This window comes from Bombina bombina, chromosome 1 (genome assembly GCF_027579735.1).
Source record: "Bombina bombina isolate aBomBom1 chromosome 1, aBomBom1.pri, whole genome shotgun sequence".
In the NCBI taxonomy this organism is placed as follows: domain Eukaryota; kingdom Metazoa; phylum Chordata; class Amphibia; order Anura; family Bombinatoridae; genus Bombina; species Bombina bombina.
Window position 1 is genome coordinate 1,123,312,921 of NC_069499.1, and position 18,027 is coordinate 1,123,330,947.

Below are 18,027 nucleotides of genomic sequence, written 5' to 3' on the forward strand. Positions count from 1 at the left end.
GAAGTAATTTGAGGAAGCACTTCTTTACAGAAAGAGTGATTGATTTATGGAATAAACTTCCTCAAGAGGTAGTAGCAACAAACACTGTGGGGGACTTTAAAAATGCATGCGACAAGCATAGGGCTATCCTACGAACTAGATAAGTTTATACTGTTAGGTAAGGTCGGGCAGACTTGCTGGGCCTATGGCTCTTATCTGCCGTCAATATCTATGTTTCTATGTTTCTAACTCCTAAACCTAACCCTAAATCTAACCCTAACACCCCCTAACTTTAATATAATTAAAATACATCTAAATAAAACCTACTATTAATAACTAAATAATTCCTATTTAAAACTAAATACCTGTAAAATAAACCCTAAGCTAGCTTCAATATAACTAATAGTTACATTGTAGCTAGCTTAGGGTTTATTTTTATTTTACAGGCAAGTTTGTATTTATTTTAACTAGGTAGACTAGTTAGTAAATAGTTATTAACTATTTACTAACTACCTAGCTAAAATAAATACAAATTTACCTGTAAAATAAAACCTAACCTGAGTTACACTAACACCTAACCTTACACTACAATTAAATAAATTACATTTATTAAATACAATTACCTAAATTACAAAAAATAAACACTAAATTACACAAAATAAAAAAAGAAATAATCAGATATTTAAACTAATTACACCTAATTTAATAGCAAAATAAAAAAAGCCCCCCCAAAATAAAAAAAAACCCTAGCCTATACTAAACTACCAATAGCCCTTAAAATGGCCTTTTGCGGGGCATTGCCCCAAATAAATCAGCTTTTACCTGTAAAAAAAAATACAAACAACCCCCCAACAGTAAAACCCACCACCCACACAACCAACCCCCAAAATAAACCCTCCTAACTAAAATAACCTAAGCTCCCCATTGCCCTGAAAAGGGCATTTGGATGGGCATTGCCCTTAAAAGGGCATTTAGCTCTTTTTCAAGTGCCCAAACCCTAATGTAAAAATAAAACCCACCCAATAAACCCTTAAAAAAAACCTAACACTAACCCCTGAAGATCCAATTACAGTTTTGAAGACCGGACATCCATCCTCAACAAAGCCGGGAGAAGTCTCCATCCAAGTGGCAAGAAGTCCTCAATGAAGCCGGGAGAAGTCTTCATCCAAGCCGGCAGAAATGGTCCTCCAGACGGGCAGAAGTCTTCAGCCAGGCGGCATCTTATATCTTCATCCATCCGGCGCAGAGCAGGTCCATCTTCAAGACATCCGGCGCGGAGCATCCTCTTCGAACAAAGTCTTCTTCCAGAATGAAGGTTCCTTTAAGTGACGTCATCCAAGATGACGTCCCTTGAATTCCGATTGGCTGATAGAATTCTAAAAAAAAAAAAATCCTATTGGCTGATGCAATTGGAACAGCCAATAGAATGCAAGCTCAATCCTATTGGCTGAATGCTTCGTTGAACAAAATTAAGGTGTAACCCAAGGCGCCTACCCTAAGGAGGCTAGGTGTATAAAATGTGTAATCTAATTAAGATTCAGTGTAGTCTAAAAAATGTTTTTAATACATAAATAAAATTGTTTGACAGATAAAACAAATATACATATAATGTCTCAGGTATACATACAATGCTTCATGGATCCATGATAAATAACAGAGAAATAAAATCGAATAGTAAATAGAGTAAAACAATAAAATAATCCAATAAAATGCAGTGCTAAATAATACAATAGCAGCGAATGATATAGTTCCTGACAATCTTGTTTGGGAAGTCTCTGATGGATAAATGAGGTGTGAAGAGAAAAAGTGTAAAAAAACTCCTCTAATTGTGGGTGAAAGAAACTTCAAAATGTGCTCTAAAATAGCAAAAACATAATCCTCGAAAAAAATCTCAAAAAATATATATAGCTCTCAAAAACATTTTTATATATATATATATTCCACAGAAGTGTGTTCCAAAAAAACGGTGAAAAAATGTGAAAAAATGTGAAGAAAAATAATAAAGAAAAATTTTTGGGGAATAAGTGAAGAGAAAAGTCTAAAATAGTTCAATTGTTCCAGTTGCTGAGTTTCCTAAATCCCAGTGGAAAGTGTAATCGGAGTGTCAATAAAGGGTTAGAAAATAAATTGTCAGTAATCCTTTATTCCTGAAAATCCTTAGCCATCAATCCAGTAAAAAATAAAAATAAAAAATATGCACAAAAGACAATAAATAAGTGCAAAAAAACAAATCAAAAAAATAAAGAGTAAAAATGAAAAACAGAGAACAGTAACCTGTAGAGAGAGAAGAGAAACAAAATATAGTGTAGATTGTCCTAAATGTTCAGCAAATAATGAAATAAGGCTTACCAGCTGGTCAACGCGTTTCGGCCCGTGCTAGGCCTTTCTCAAGACTGGTTTTAGTATACTGGTGGTGGCCTTATATAGTTTGTTTGGCCGGAAGTGATTTGTTACTTACTTCCGGTTTTTCGGATTTTGCTATCTTGTTTTGGGGCTAAATGTAATATACAGTTGTGTGTAGTTTCCTTATTTTAGTGTAGACTGATAATAGATTATGACGTTCTATAGTTTAGCAAGGTATCTTTCGTTGTTAGCCCTTTCTTAATGCCTCCGTGGGAAACGTGACGTCACTTCCGGTCTAGGCAATTTTTACGATCGATTTCATAGATCGTGTATGCGAATTGGGTAAATAATATTGTTTGGGTCTATGTTTCTATGGGGGGAGTAGAGTCTATAATTCTCTTATTTTTCCATATCCATTTCCTTAATGTTGGTAAACATGGGTCCGTAATAGGACCGACCTGATTGGTCATGACGTCACGGTCTCGGGTTGGCGCCTTTGATTGGTTCTGAAACGGAGGGTTTGCCTAATCCTGCCTTACTATTGGTGTGCAAATAGCCGTGATTTTAAAAGCCATATTCTTACAGTATGATGTTTCCTTGAACTATTAACATAGAGGTGCTTTAATACCAGTGCACTAGTATTTTTCTGATGTGTATCTTCTAGGTATCCTGGTGTCTTTTTCGCTTTTATTTGTTCAACATAAAGAGAAACTGTCAGTAGATTTTAAATGAACGTAGTTTTTTGGCAAATTGTGAAAATGTTATCTTACGAAAGATGGACTTTAATTAACGGCGTAGTAGGGATAAATAATAGTATCTTATACTTTCTTTCTGATGGTGAGAGACACATGTTTTTTACGAAAGATGGATATTGATTAAAACAAAACAAAACAAGATAGCAAAATCCGAAAAACCGGAAGTAAGTAACAAATCACTTCCAGCCAAACAAACTATATAAGGCCACCACCAGTATACTAAAACCAGTCTTGAGAAAGGCCTAGCACGGGCCGAAACGCGTTGACCAGCTGGTAAGCCTTATTTCATTATTTGCTGAACATTTAGGACAATCTACACTATATTTTGTTTCTCTTCTCTCTCTACAGGTTACTGTTCTCTGTTTTTCATTTTTACTCTTTATTTTTTTGATTTGTTTTTTTGCACTTATTTATTGTCTTTTGTGCATATTTTTTATTTTTATTTTTTACTGGATTGATGGCTAAGGATTTTCAGGAATAAAGGATTACTGACAATTTATTTTCTACACCTTTATTGACACTCCGATTACACTTTCCACTGGGATTTAGGAAACTCAGCAACTGGAACAATTGAACTATTTTAGACTTTTCTCTTCACTTATTCCCCAAAAATTTTTCTTTATTATTTTTCTTCACATTTTTTCACATTTTTTCACCGTTTTTTTTGAACACACTTCTGTGGAATATATATATATATAAAAATGTTTTTGAGAGCTATATATATTTTTTGAGATATTTTTTTCGAGGATTATGTTTTTGCTATTTTAGAGCACATTTTGAAGTTTCTTTCACCCACAATTAGAGGAGTTTTTTTACACTTTTTCTCTTCACACCTCATTTATCCATCAGAGACTTCCCAAACAAGATTGTCAGGAACTATATCATTCGCTGCTATTGTATTATTTAGCACTGCATTTTATTGGATTATTTTATTGTTTTACTCTATTTACTATTCGATTTTATTTCTCTGTTATTTATCATGGATCCATGAAGCATTGTATGTATACCTGAGACATTATATGTATATTTGTTTTATCTGTCAAACAATTTTATTTATGTATTAAAAACATTTTTTAGACTACACTGAATCTTAATTAGATTACACATTTTATACACCTAGCCTCCTTAGGGTAGGCGCCTTGGGTTACACCTTAATTTTGTTCCTGTATATTGGGTATCAGCTAGGATTACCCCTTCCCCGGGCCTATAGGTTGTGAATAGGCGCAGAGGACAATCTTTTCTAATTTAACTTTGAATGCTTCGTTGAGGATGGATGTCCGGTCTTCAAAACTATAAGTGGTTTTACAGGGGTTAGTGTTAGGTTTTTTATTAAGGGTTTATTGGGTGGGTTTTATTTTTAGATTAGGGCTTTTGGGCGGAAAAAGAGCTAAATGCCCTTTTAATGGCAATGCCCATCCAAATGCCCTTTTCAGGGCCAAGGGGAGCTTAGGCTTTTTTAGTTAGGATTTTATTTGGGGGGTTGGTTGTGTGGGTGGTGGGTTTTACTGTTGGGGGGTTGTTTGTATTTTATTTTCAGGTAAAAGAGCTGATTTCTTTGGGGCAATGCCCTACAAAAAGCCCTTTTAAGGGCTGTTGGTAGTTTAGTTTAGGCTAGGGGGTTTTTTATTTGGGGGGGGGGCTTTTTTATTTTGATAGGTGTAATTAGTTTAAATATCTGATCATTTCTTTTTTTATTTTGTGTAATTTAGTGTTGTTGTTTTTTGTTATTTAGGTAATTGTATTCAATAAATGTAATTTATTTAATTGTAGTGTAAGGTTAGATGTTAGTGTAACTCAGGTTAGGTTTTATTTTACAGGTAAATTAGTATTTAATTTAGATAGGTAGTTAGTAAATAGTTAATAACTATTTACTAGCTAGTCTACCTAGTTAAAACAAATACATACTTAGCTGTGAAATAAAAATAAACCCTAAAATAGCTACAATGTAAATATTAGTTATATTGTAGCTAGCTTAGGTTTATTTTACAGGTAAGTATTTAGCTTTAAATAGGAATTCTTTAGGTAATGATAGTATGTTTTATTTAGATTTACTTTAATTATATTTAAGTTAGGGGGTGTTAGGGTTAGGGTTAGACTTAGGTTTAGGGGTTAATAAATTTAGTATAGTGGCGGCGACGTTGGGGGCGGCAGATTAGGGGTTAATAATATTTAACTAGTGTTTGTGATGCGGGAGTGCGATGGTTTAGGGGTTAATATGCTTATTATAGTGGTGGCGATGTCCGGAGCGGCATATTAGGGGTTAATAAGTATACTGTCGGTGTCGGCGATGTCGGGGGCAGCAGATTAGGGGTTAATAAGTGTAAGATTAGTGGTGTTTAGACTTGGGTTTCATGTTAGGGTGTTAGGTGTAAACATAAATTTTCTTTCCCCATAGGAATCAATGGGGCTGTGCTACGCTCCTTTATTTCAGGTGTTAGGCTTTTTTTTCAGCCGGCTCTCCCCATTGATGCCTTTCAGCAGCGCTGGTATTGGAGTGCGTTATGGAGCTCAATTTTGCTCTACGCTCACTTCTTGCCTGATAACGCCGGGTTTTTGTAAACCTGTAATACCAGCGATGTAGGGAAGTGAGTGGTGACAATAATGTGCAAGTTAGCACCGCACCCCTCATAACGCAAAACTCATAATCTAGCCGTAAGTTTATAATGTATAATACTATAGATTTAACCTCAGTGGATTACCTTGGTTTGGTTGTTAAACTGTATTCTGCAACAACTTTCTCCAGCTACTTTTTATTCCATTTACGGTCTAAACATAAATAAATTGATTTTCCAACATTGCAATACCTCTTTCTCCAATGACTGTGTCATTAACTGGACTGAGCTTATATAACCAGATTGCTCCAACCTTTTATTACTTTTTGTTCAAGATAAAACCAAAAGTGAGCTAAAAAACAACTGTAAGGGTTGTAATAACTGTCTGTGCAGAACCGGACCCAGTGGCTGCGAAATGGCAAATTAAAGGGACACTGAACCCAAATTTTTTATTTTGTGATTCAGATAGAGCATGAAATTTTAAGCAACTTTCTAATTTACTCCTATTATCACATTTTCTTCATTCATTTGGTATCTTTATTTGAAATGCAAGAATGTAAGTTTAGATGCCGGCCCATTTTTGGTGAACAACCTGGGTTGTTCTTGCTGATTGGTGGATAAATTCATCCACCAATAAAAAAGTGCTGTCCAGAGTCCTGAACTAATAAAAAGCTTAGATGCCTTCTTTTTTTCAAATAAAGATAGCAAGAGAACAAAGAAAAAATAAATGATAATAGGAGTAAATTAGAAAGTTGCTTAAAATTGCATGCTCTATCTGAATCATGAAAGAAAAAATTTGGGTTCAGTTTCCCTTTAACACTGTCCCAACACGCAACACATGATGAGACTTCCAATACTTAATCTCAGTGAATGTAATTGTATGCAAAAAGAGTAACACTCACGTCTCAGATAGCAGGATGTGGGAAGCTCAGAGAATTATCAGGCAGGCACAGGTCGGTGAGCCAGGCAAGCAGCAATACCAATACTGGAGGCAAAAGGGTGGATGTGGATAGGGGGAGGTCAGATACCAGACAAGCAGATCCAGGCACAGGATCACAATCCTAAAGAGAAGTCAAACACAGTCCAGAGGTGAGGAACAAGGCCAACCGAGGTATAGACCTAGAAGGCCTAGGAATACAAGAGGGCTTTTTGCTAGAGAAAATCTTTAAAAATATAAAAATATTTATTTTGCAAAAATATATTTATAACAAAAAAGTTTTAAATATATTATATATATATATATATATATATATATACACACACACATATTCATAGATGTATATATATTAAATATATTTAATTCATCATGTTGAATTTGTCTATGTAAATTGCTTCTTAGCTCTATAATTATAGAACAGCACCTTTATTGCATCAATATGTTAATGTTACAGGGACATTAAATTCACCATTTAATTTATATATACTGTATATATCATACAAAGTTTTGGTTAAAGATAGGACTTGAGTTATCTTGAATATTTTTTATTAATTTTCCAAACATGAGTTGACAGATTTGCATGAGGTATTTCACAAAGCATATAATCATTACATGTAGTACATTTTGATGACAATAGTTACCCCCTTGGGAGTATAACTTTCAGTCACTACTTTGAAACAGCAGCATCTATAGTCAACAGTTCTTAGTTCTTTTCCTCGGTTGGGAAGTCTAGGAAGAATGCCCCTTTTTGGGGGATACAATGAATTCCCAGTAAAGGAAAAAAAAGTGTTATACCACTTCACTTGGAACTGGAAAATCTTTTTAACAATCATAACAAAAACATAACGAAACGTAGGTTACAAATATGGTCAGTAAAAGTCTACCCGTAGCATCTCATCCCTTAGTGTGTAGTGCGAATAGGAATTTGTTGAGGTATGGGAGTATTATCTCTCTAACATCACTAGTCAGCGGACTATCTTATGGGGAAAGGCCGACTAGCCTAGTCATATTGGTTTCTCGTGACATATGTGTCATGGAGGGCGCTCCAGTGATTTTAATAGTGTCTCCCAGTAGAACTTGACATCTAGAAATATATCTAGCTGATTTTGTTTGTAATACCCATATTGTTCTAGGGGAATGGTTTCTGAGACCCTTGACAGCCACTGCTGATTTGCGGGAACTAGTGCTAACTTCCAGTGACTTTGCGCCATTTAGGCATATTTTTATCAGTATGGAGCGAATTTTGCAATGGCACTCAGGGTTTTGGTTTAGCAAAGCTGTTGCAGGTGATAGTGTGTAGCCCGAGTCAACTATAATTTGAAGTGTCTGCTCCACTGACTTCCAAAAAGGGGTGATTTTAGAACACTGCCACCATATATGTGCCATAGTTCCCATCTCACCACATCCTCTCCAAAATGATGCGGAGGAGGAGGGGTAAATCCAATGCAGTCTGTGTGGGGTTAGGTACCAGTGCATAAGTATCTTGAAATTAATTTCAATGATTCGCGTGGAGGTAGAGGATTTATGGGTGTTGTTAAATATTCTCCTGCATTCTTTCTAATCTAGTTGAAAGCATAGGTCGTGTTGCCAGTGTGTAGTGTAGGTCAGGAGAGAGGGCAGTTTTACATTTTTGAGTGCATTTTTTGTGAATGAGAGGGTACCTTTAACCCCTTAATGACCACAGCACTTTTCCATTTTCTGTCCGTTTGGGACCAAGGCTATTTTTATATTTTTGCGGTGTTTGTGTTTAGCTGTAATTTTCCTTTTACTCATTTACTGTACCCACACATATTATATACCTTTTTTCTCGCCATTAAATGGACTTTCTAAAGATACCATTATTTTTATCATATCTTATATTTTACTATAAAAAAAATATAAAATATGAGGAAAAATTGAAAAAAAACCACACTTTTTCTACAACCACCAAAAAACACCCATGCTAAATAGTTTATAAATTTTGTCCTGAGTTTAGAAATACCCAATGTTTACATGTTCTTTGCTTTTTTTGCAAGTTATAGGGCCATAAATACAATTAGCACTTTGCTATTTCCAAACCACTTTTTTTCAAAATTAGCGCTAGTTACATTGGAACACTGATATCTGTCAGGAATTCCTGAATATCCATTGACATGTATATATATTTTTTTAGAAGACATCCCAAAGTATTGATCTAGGCCCATTTTGGTATATTTCATGCCACCATTTCACCGCTATATGCGATCAAATAAAAAAATGGTTCACTTTTTCACAATTTTTTTCACAAACTTTAGGTTTCTCACTGAAATTATTTACAAACAACTTATGCAATTATGGAATAAATGGTTGTAAATGCTTCTCTGGGATCCCTGCTTTTTGGTAATTAGAAGGCTGCTAAATGCCACTGCGCACCACACGTGTATTATGGCTAGCAGTGAAGGGGTTAATTAGGGAGCATGTAGGGAGCTTCTAGGGTTAATTTTAGCTTTAGTGTAGGGTAGTAGAGAACCCCAAGTATTGATCTAGGCCCATTTTGGTATATTTCATGCCACCATTTCACCGCCAAATGCAATCAAATTTAAAAAAAAAGTAAAAATTTTCACAATTTTAGGTTCTCACTGAAATTATTTACAAACAGCTTGTGCAATTATGGCACAAATGTTTGTAAATGCTTCGCTGGGATCCCCTTTGTTCAGAAATAGCAGACATATATGACATTGGCGTTGCTTTTTGGTAATTAGAAGGCCGCTAAATGCTGCTGCGCATCACACATGTATTATGGCTAGCAGTTAAGGGGTTAATTAGGTAGTTTGTAGGGAGCTTGCAGGGTTAAGTTTAGCTTTAGTGTAGAGATCAGCCTCCCACCTGACACATCACACCCCCTGATCCCTCCAAAACAGCTTCCTTCCCTCACCCCTCACAATTGTACCCGCATCTTAAGTACTGGCAGAAAGTCTGCCAGTACTAAAATAAAAGGTATCTTTTTTTTTTTATTAATTTTTTTAAGCATATTTACATATGCTGCTGTGAAGAATCATCACTTAGCCCCCAACCTCCCTGATCCCCCCCCCCCCAAACAGCTCTCCAACCCTTCCCCTCTGCCTTATTGGGGGCCATCTTGGGTATCCAGTTTGCTGGAAAAATGTTTTTTATTATTTTTATACCGTTTTTTTCTGTAGTGTAGCTTCCCCCCTCCACAGAGCAACCCAACACCCCCGGTGATACTTTTTGTTGTTGATTTTTAACTCCCCCCCCTTTCCCCCACTATTCAGGCAACATTTTCTGTAATGTAGCGGTTCCCACCCACTCCCTCCCCATGCACGCGCCCGCCCCCGCCTCCCCGTGCCCGCATCCGTGCGCGCCCCCTGTCATCCCCACCCACGATCCCGCCCAATCGCCTCCCACACAGGCTCCCACCCACCAACGATGAAAGCCATGGATGTACGGTGCAGAGAGGGCCACAGAGGAGGGCTACTAAAGGTTATTGCAGGATGCCTCGATATCGCGGCATCACTGCAATAACCGGAAAGCAGCTGGAAGCGAGCAGGATCGCTTCCAGCTGCTTTCCAGACCGAGGACGTGCAGGCTACGTCCTTGGTCGTTAAGGGTATTTTTTTAGAGGACGTACCCTGCACGTCCTCGGTCGTTAAGGGGTTAAAGGGTATTGCCGACAAGCATAATTGTTCAAAGGGGATGGGAGACCTAATCAAAACCTCCCTAAAGTGGTTGCTGTGTATGAAGTGGCTTAGTTGTGAGTGTTTTAGCCAGGACATAAAGGCTCCATTTAGTATATTAGACATGCTATGTCTTGGCTTAAGTGCATGTTTGTCTAATAGTATGATAATGGATACTGAGGCCTCGCTTCCATTGAGTCGTAATTCAGTTTGCGTGCACTCGCAAACCGTTAAATATGCTGTCGAAAGCAATAGCGTTCAACGACTGTTTCCAATGGCGCGTTATACCTCAATATCGGCTGCCGGACTTCGGCTGCCGAAAAGATTTTCGCGTCCCATAGAAAGTAATAGAAGCCGTTAATCGATAAATTATACCAGGTTTCCATTGAAAGCGCTAACCGTTACTACATTGTCGGAGGCTGTCGATACATTGAGATATATTACCCCCAGCTCAACTAGGTGTAAAAGAGGAAAATTGTGCTTTTTGAGACCTATTTTCTATTGAAATTATAAAACTTGCAAATAATGCAAGTGTTTTAATGTAGAAATAAATTGTTATAAGTAATATTTATTGTTGTCTCATGTATAGAAATAGTTGAACTTATATTCTAATAGAAATATCAGTATATATTTAAATATAATAATATATGCAAGAACATATCTACAGAATGCAAACTAGACCTATGCCTAGGGCAGCAAGAAATATTACTTATATTTATGAAGTGTTAAATATAATTATATTAGAAAATAGTATTTGATTATTAAAAATATGGATAAGTGTTTTTTTATTTTTCTTGAGAGGCGATCACAGGTAAGAAGCACGGACGTTAAACGTAAATTCTATAGCGTAAGGTCGGGTTACCTTAGCAACTAATTGATTTTCAAGAAATCCGACGTCAGATGGAAGCGTTAACACAACGTTAACTTACAGCTACACGAAAAGAGCGACTGCGCGCAACACGCTAATCTTTTCAATGGAAACCTGGTACTAAAATGCAGCCGTAAATTACTTTTAGCTGTCGGCCGCTTCAGTAGCTTACGGCTCCATTTTTAACGACTCAATGGAAGCGAGGCCTGAGTCGGGTAACTCCCAAGTAACTCTAGTATTCCATAAGGGTTCATATCCACCTGTAAGCTCCATATTCAGGGATTGGGGTAAGGAGATTTTCGGGTATTTCTGAACTAGGTGATCCCAGGTATCAAAAATGTGTCTATAAAGAGGTGATGTATGACACGGGGTGGGGGTTCTAACATTTTTGGGAATACAGCATATTGAACCAGGCTTAGGAGCTCTTAAGATCTGGGAATCCACTGACATAATGTCAGGGTTTTTTCCCTGTTTGTTTGCCATGTACTGCTGGCAGCCATTTTACTCACCTCTCTTCCTGACTATGGTGCATTGTGGGGGATGCTGCTCATTTCCTGCACTTCAATTTATGGCCAGACTGGTGTGCATCATCCATGTGAGACAGGATTCAGTCTCAGTATTGTGATGTCATCACTTATTATTTAAAGGGCCTCTGTTCAGTATGCTTTGCCTTTGCGTTGTCTCAGACCTGTTTGTGAGAGTTCCTGTGTATTACCTGGCTGCCTGACGTCCTTTCTGGTTCCTGATCCCTGGCATGTTCCTGACTCTGCTGATTTCCTTGTTCCTGATTCCGGCTCGTCTGACTATTCGCTTTGGCTCCTGACTCAGCTCTGGTTTTGACTCCTGGCTTGTTATTTGACTTGTGGACTTTTTATTATTTTTTGCTATTAATAAAGGTGTGATTATTTTTGCACTTCTCATCTCAGTCTTATTCCTGGCACCCTGACATTACGCAAAGGCCATGAATCCTGATGGTGCTAATTATCCACCTTTACCTGCCATCATTTCCAGCATGGATGTACAGGATCACCGCTTGGATCAATTTGCACTAGCCCTGCAAACCCTGCTGACTCGCACTACACAATTGGACCAAAGTGTCCCGAAAGTTATGGCTGCTCCTGTTTCTGCTGCTGCACCTATGCCTACAAGGAGCATGTCTGGTTCTGAACCTCTACCTCAGCGATATGGAGGCGATCCTATTCAGTGCAGAGGGTTTTTGAACCAGGTAGGCATTTACTTTGAGATGTTACCTCAGGTGTTTCCCTCTGACAGAGCTTAAGTGGGATTTCTCATCTCATTACTCTCTGACACAGCTCTTGCCTGGGCTAATCCCTTGTGGGAGACTAATAAACCTGTGATTTCAAATTACCCCGAATTTGTGGCCTCCTTTCGAAGGGTATTTGATGTTCCGACTCGCTCCTCCTCTGCTGCTAAACGACTCATGTCCATTCAGCAAGGTAAAAGATCTGTTGCTCAGTATGCCATTGAGTTCCATACGCTTGCCACAGAGGTAGGTTGGAACAATGAAGCCCTTGTTGCCGCCGTCTTTCATGGGCTCTCTGATGCGATTAAAGACGAAGTTGATGGCAGAGATTTACCAGAGGATCTCGAGGCATTGGTGTCTTTTTTGATCCTAATTGACATCAGACTCAGTGAGAGGCCCTCTTTCAAGGAGCGCTTGTGGAAGCCCCTGTTCCGTTGTCTCCTACGTGTTTATTCCCACCCATGCCTCCCTCTCCTCCCATGCCACCTGGTTCCGAGTCACCAGGTACTGCTGAGCTGTTGCAGTTGGGATTCACGTGTCTCTCTGCGGCGGAGAGGGCCTTTAGGAGGAGGGAGGGGCTCTGCCTCTATTGTGGGTTACAGGGCCACCTTTTGAAGTCTTGTCCTACACGGCAGGGAAACGCTCACACCTAAGGTCCTGTCGGGGGCAGACCTTGGGTGGTTTATCCTCGTCCCCGGAACTGCTTAAGGAGAAACCTTTGGTCACGTTTGTCCTTTCCTGGGTGGACTCCTCCATAGTCACTCAGGCTCTTGTTGACTCTGGTGCTGCAGGCTATATCATTGACAGTGCTTTTGTATCAAGCACTTCATTCCTGTTTTGCCTCGGTCCGTTCCGCTTGCTATTGAGGCCATTGATGGCAGGCTCCTTCAGCCCGCACTCGTTACTCACAAAACTGCTCCGTTGTCCATGGCTGTTGGGGCTCTCCATTTTGAAATCCTCCAGTTCCAGGTGATAAACTCTCTGCATTTTCCAGTTGTTCTGGGTTATCCCTTGCTCCAAAAGCACAATCCCAGTCTCGACTGGCGCAGGTCCGAAATTTTGTCGTGGTCCCCGCAATGTATTTCCACTTGTCTTCGGAAACCAGTTACAGTCTTGTGCACTTCTTCTGTATCTCAATTGCCAGAGGAGTACCGAGAGTTCCTAGACATTTTTGACAAGGTGCGTGCCGGTACATTGCCTCCTCACCGATCTGGACGATTGTACCATAGACCTACAACCCGGAGCCATTCCTCCTTGGGGCCAGGTGTACCCTCTGTCTGTTGCAGAGAATTGTGCTATGGAGAAGTATGTTGCCGATGCTCTGTCGCGGGGGAACATCCGCAAATCCTGCACTCCTGCAGGGGCTGACTTCTTCTTTGTGAAGAAAAAGGGTGGCGAGTTAAGACCATGCATCGATTATAGGGGTCTTAATCATCTTACCATTAAGAATGCTTAACCTATTCCGCTCATTACTGAACTCTTTGACCGCCTCAAGGGAGCTATGGTCTTTACTAAACTTGATTTGAGAGGAGCGTACAATCTCGTTAGGATTAAGGAGGGCCACGAATGGAAAACAGCATTTAACACCAGGAGTGGGCATTATGAGTATCTTGTAATGCCCTTTGGCCTATGTAATGCTCCTGCTGTTTTTCAGGAATTTATTAATGATGTCCTACGAGATATGTTGCAACAGTGTGTTGTGGTGTACTTAGACGACATCCTCATACACTCACCCACACTTGAGGCTCATCGTTCTGATGTTACACGGGTTCTTCAGAGACTACGTGAGAACGGCCTGTTTTGTAAACTCTAGAAATGTGAGTTCCATCAGACTCAAGTAACCTTCCTAGGTTATGTTATCTCTGTTGCAGGGTTCTCCATGGATCCTGACAAGTTATCTGCAGTTCTGCAGTGGCCTCGCCCAGTTGGTCTTCGGTCTATTCAACGTTTTTTGGGGTTCGCCAATTACTATAGAAAGTTTATTAAAAACTTTTCTTCCTTGGTCAAACCTATCACAGACATGACCCGTAAAGAGAATGATCCACTCTATTGGTCACCTACTGCCATTAAGGCCTTTGATAGTCTTAAGCCTGCCTTTGCTGCCGTTACAGTTCTGGCTCATCCTAACCCTGTCCTGCCTTTCGTTCCTGAGGTTGATACATCTGAGACTGGAGTAGGTGCCCTCCTGTCTCAATGTCCTATGCCTAACGGTTCCTTGCATCCGTGTGGTTTCTTCTCTAAGAAATTGTCTCCAGCGGAGTGCAATTATGAAATTGGCGACAGGGAATTACTGGCAATAATTTTGGCACTCAAGGAATGGAGGCATCTTCTCGAGGGTACTAGCGTGCCAGTGCTCATTCTTACTGACCACAAGAATTTAACTTATCTATCTGAAGCAAAATGTTTGTCGCCCCGACAGGCCAGATGGGCACTATTTTTGTCTCGGTTTAATTATGTGGTCTCCTACCTGCCTGGTAGTAAGAATGTTAGGGCTGATGCCCTCTCTTGAAAATTTTTGCCTTTGTCCAAGGAGGAGTCTACCTACTCCTGTTATACCTCCTGACCATATTTTGGCTACCATACATACTAATTTGACTTCTCCCTTGGGGGAGGAGTTCCTGGCTGCACAAACCAATGCACCTCCTGAGAAACCTAGTGGTAAGTGTTTTGTTCCTGAGAATCTTCGAACTAAACTTTTGCACACTTATCACTATCCTAAAGCCGTAGGTCACCCAGGCAAGAACCAAATGATTTGGTCTGTCACTCAACAATTCTGGTGGCCAGGTCTTCGTTCTGATGTTGCTGCGTATGTTGCCTCCTGCTCAGTTTATGAACAGAATAAGACTCCTCAACGTCTTCCTGTGGGTCTTCTTCAACCTATTGCTAATGGTGAGCGTCCTTGGACACATCTTTCCATGGACTTCATTGTCGAGCTCCCTGTTTCCAATGGCAATACTGTTATCCTTATGGTGGTTGACCGTTTTTCTAAAATGTCACATTGCATTCCCTTGATGAAGCTGCCTACCACTCAGGAGCTTGCTTCAATTTTTGCCCGGGAGGTCTTCCGTTTACATGGGTTACCCAAGGAGATAGTGTCAGACCGGGGTAGCTAGTTTGTTTCCAGATTTTGACGTTCCTTTTGTGCTCAAATGGGGATCCAACTTTCCTTCTCCTTGGCATATCACCCTCAATCCAATGGGGCTGCGGAATGGTCTAATCAAGCTCTGGAACAGTTCCTCCATTGCTAAGTCTCAGATCACCACAATAATTGATCTGAACTGTTACCTTGGGCAGAGTTTGCTCATGATAGTGCTGTTAATGCTTCCTCCAAGTTATCCCTGTTCATGGCGAATTATGGGTTTCAACCATCCTTGTTGCCCGATTCATTCATGTCTCAGGGTATTCCGGCTTTGGTGGAGCATCTCTGGCAACTCCATTCCACGTGGGTGCAGATTCAGGATTGCCTTCATTGTTCTATGCAGCGCCAAAAGTTCCAGGTTGATTGTATGCGTCTGCCCGCACCTTCCTACCAGGTTGGTGAGAGAGTTTGGCTGTCCTCCCGCAACTTGAACCTTTGTGTGCCTTCCAATAAATTGGCTCCCTGTTATGTTGGTCCTTTTCGAATACTCTGACAGGTTAATCCTGTGGCCTACGCTCTTGACCTTCCTCCTGCTATGCGCATCTCCAATGTTTTTCATATCTCCCTCTTGAAACCATTGGTTTGTAATCGGTTTACCACTGTGTTGCCTCATCCCCGTCCTATCTTTGTTGACAACCATGAGGAGTATGAGGTCAGCAGCATTATTGACTCTCGTATGTCCAGGGGCCGTGTACAGTATTTGGTTCACTGTAGGGGCTACGGTCCGGAGGAGCGTTCTTGTGTTCCCTCCTCTGATGTTCATGCATCCCGCCCTCCTCTGTGCCTTCCATGCCCGTTTCCACTATAAGCCTTTTGTCCTCCCGCGGGGGAGGGGTTGTTGAGGGGAGGGTACTGTCAGGGTTTTTTCCCTGTTAGTTTGCCATATCCTGCTGGCAGCCATTTTACTCACCTCTCTTCCTGACTATGGTGCATTGTGGGGGATGCTGCTCATTTCCTGCACTTCCTTTTATAGCCAGACTGGTGTGCATCATCCATGTGAGACAGGATGCAGTCTCAGTATTGTGATGTCATCACTTATTAATTAAAGGGCCTCTGTTCAGTATGCTTTGCCTTTGCGTTGTCTCAATCCTGTTTGTGAGAGTTCCTGTGTATTACATGGCTGCCTGACGTCCTTCCTGGTTCCTGATCCCTGGCTTGTTCCTGACTCTGCTGTTTTCCTTGTTCCTGATTCCAGCTCATCTGACTATTCGCTTTGGCTCCTGACTCGGCTCGTCTGACTACCAGCTTTGGTTTTGACTCCTGGCTTGTTATCTGACTTGTGGACTTTTTATTATTTTTTGCTATTAATAAAGGTGTGATTATTTTTGCACTTCTCGTCTCAGTCTGATTCCTGGCACCCTGACACACCCAAGCTTTTGCTTCCCTCTTGCTATGCCAATCTAGCATGTGCTGTAGGGCTATTGCGTGGTAATAAGTTTCCAATCTCGGAACTCCCAACCCCCCTCCTCTTAGTGTGCGGTACATTGTTGTTGCGTTTATACACGGTTTTAGCCTACCCCAGATAAATGAATTAATGCTTTTTTTGAGTTGTTGAAGGTAAAGTTTTGGTAATGTAATTGGTACAGTCTGGAATATGTAAAGTATTTTTTGGAGGACCGACATTTTTATAGCTTGGATTCTTCCCCATCATGATAGCGGCTTGTCTTGCCAAGTTTGTAGAGTGTGTTGTATAGAGGTTTGTAGTGATTTATAATTGGTGTCAGATAATTGTGATATTTTAGGGGTCAGTAGGACTTCCAAATATTTTAGGTGAGAGTTTTGTGTTTTGTATGGACATATAGCCTTTATATGTTGGAAATCTTTTGGGGGCAGCGAGACGTTTAGGATTTCCGATTTTTGGTTTGTTAATTAGAAAATTGCATAACCGGCCAAATGTATCAAATTCCTCCATAAGCGCTGGGAGGGAGTGATTGGTTAATGTAAGTAAAAAGCCTCAAAGATGTCGGTCCGTCTAAGGGCGGTTGAGAGGGTTGAGGTATGTTGAGCTGTTTACAGAAACCTTCCAGATCATCTGGAGTTCTATAGGTGATGATTTGTGAGCCTTGCATGACTTTAATGCAAAAAGGGAAACCCCACCTGTATGGGATTTTTACATCCTGAAGATGTAAGGTTAAGTATCTGGCTTCTCTCCGTCTGTTTAAGGTAATATTGCTCAAATCAGCATAAATCTGGATGCTTTCACCTTCATGTGTGATTTGGCGCATTTTCCTGGAGGCTTCCATTATTTTTTCTTTATCAGCAAAGATTTGTAGCTTTAAAACTATATCTCTGGAGGGTTTTCCCTCCGGTGGTTTTAGCCGTAAGGCTCTATGGGCCTTTCTATGGGCATGTTGGGTGGATCTGCGGCTTGCAACAAGAACTGGAACAGACTCTGCAAGTATTGCTGTATTTGGGTCAGGGTTATTTTCTAGTTGAAGCTGCATTTATTGTATAAAGGAATCTTGGACATCTAGGGATCTGATTTGCAGGTCAGTGTCATTGTGGAGTTGATCTATATCTTCTTCAAGGTGCGCCAC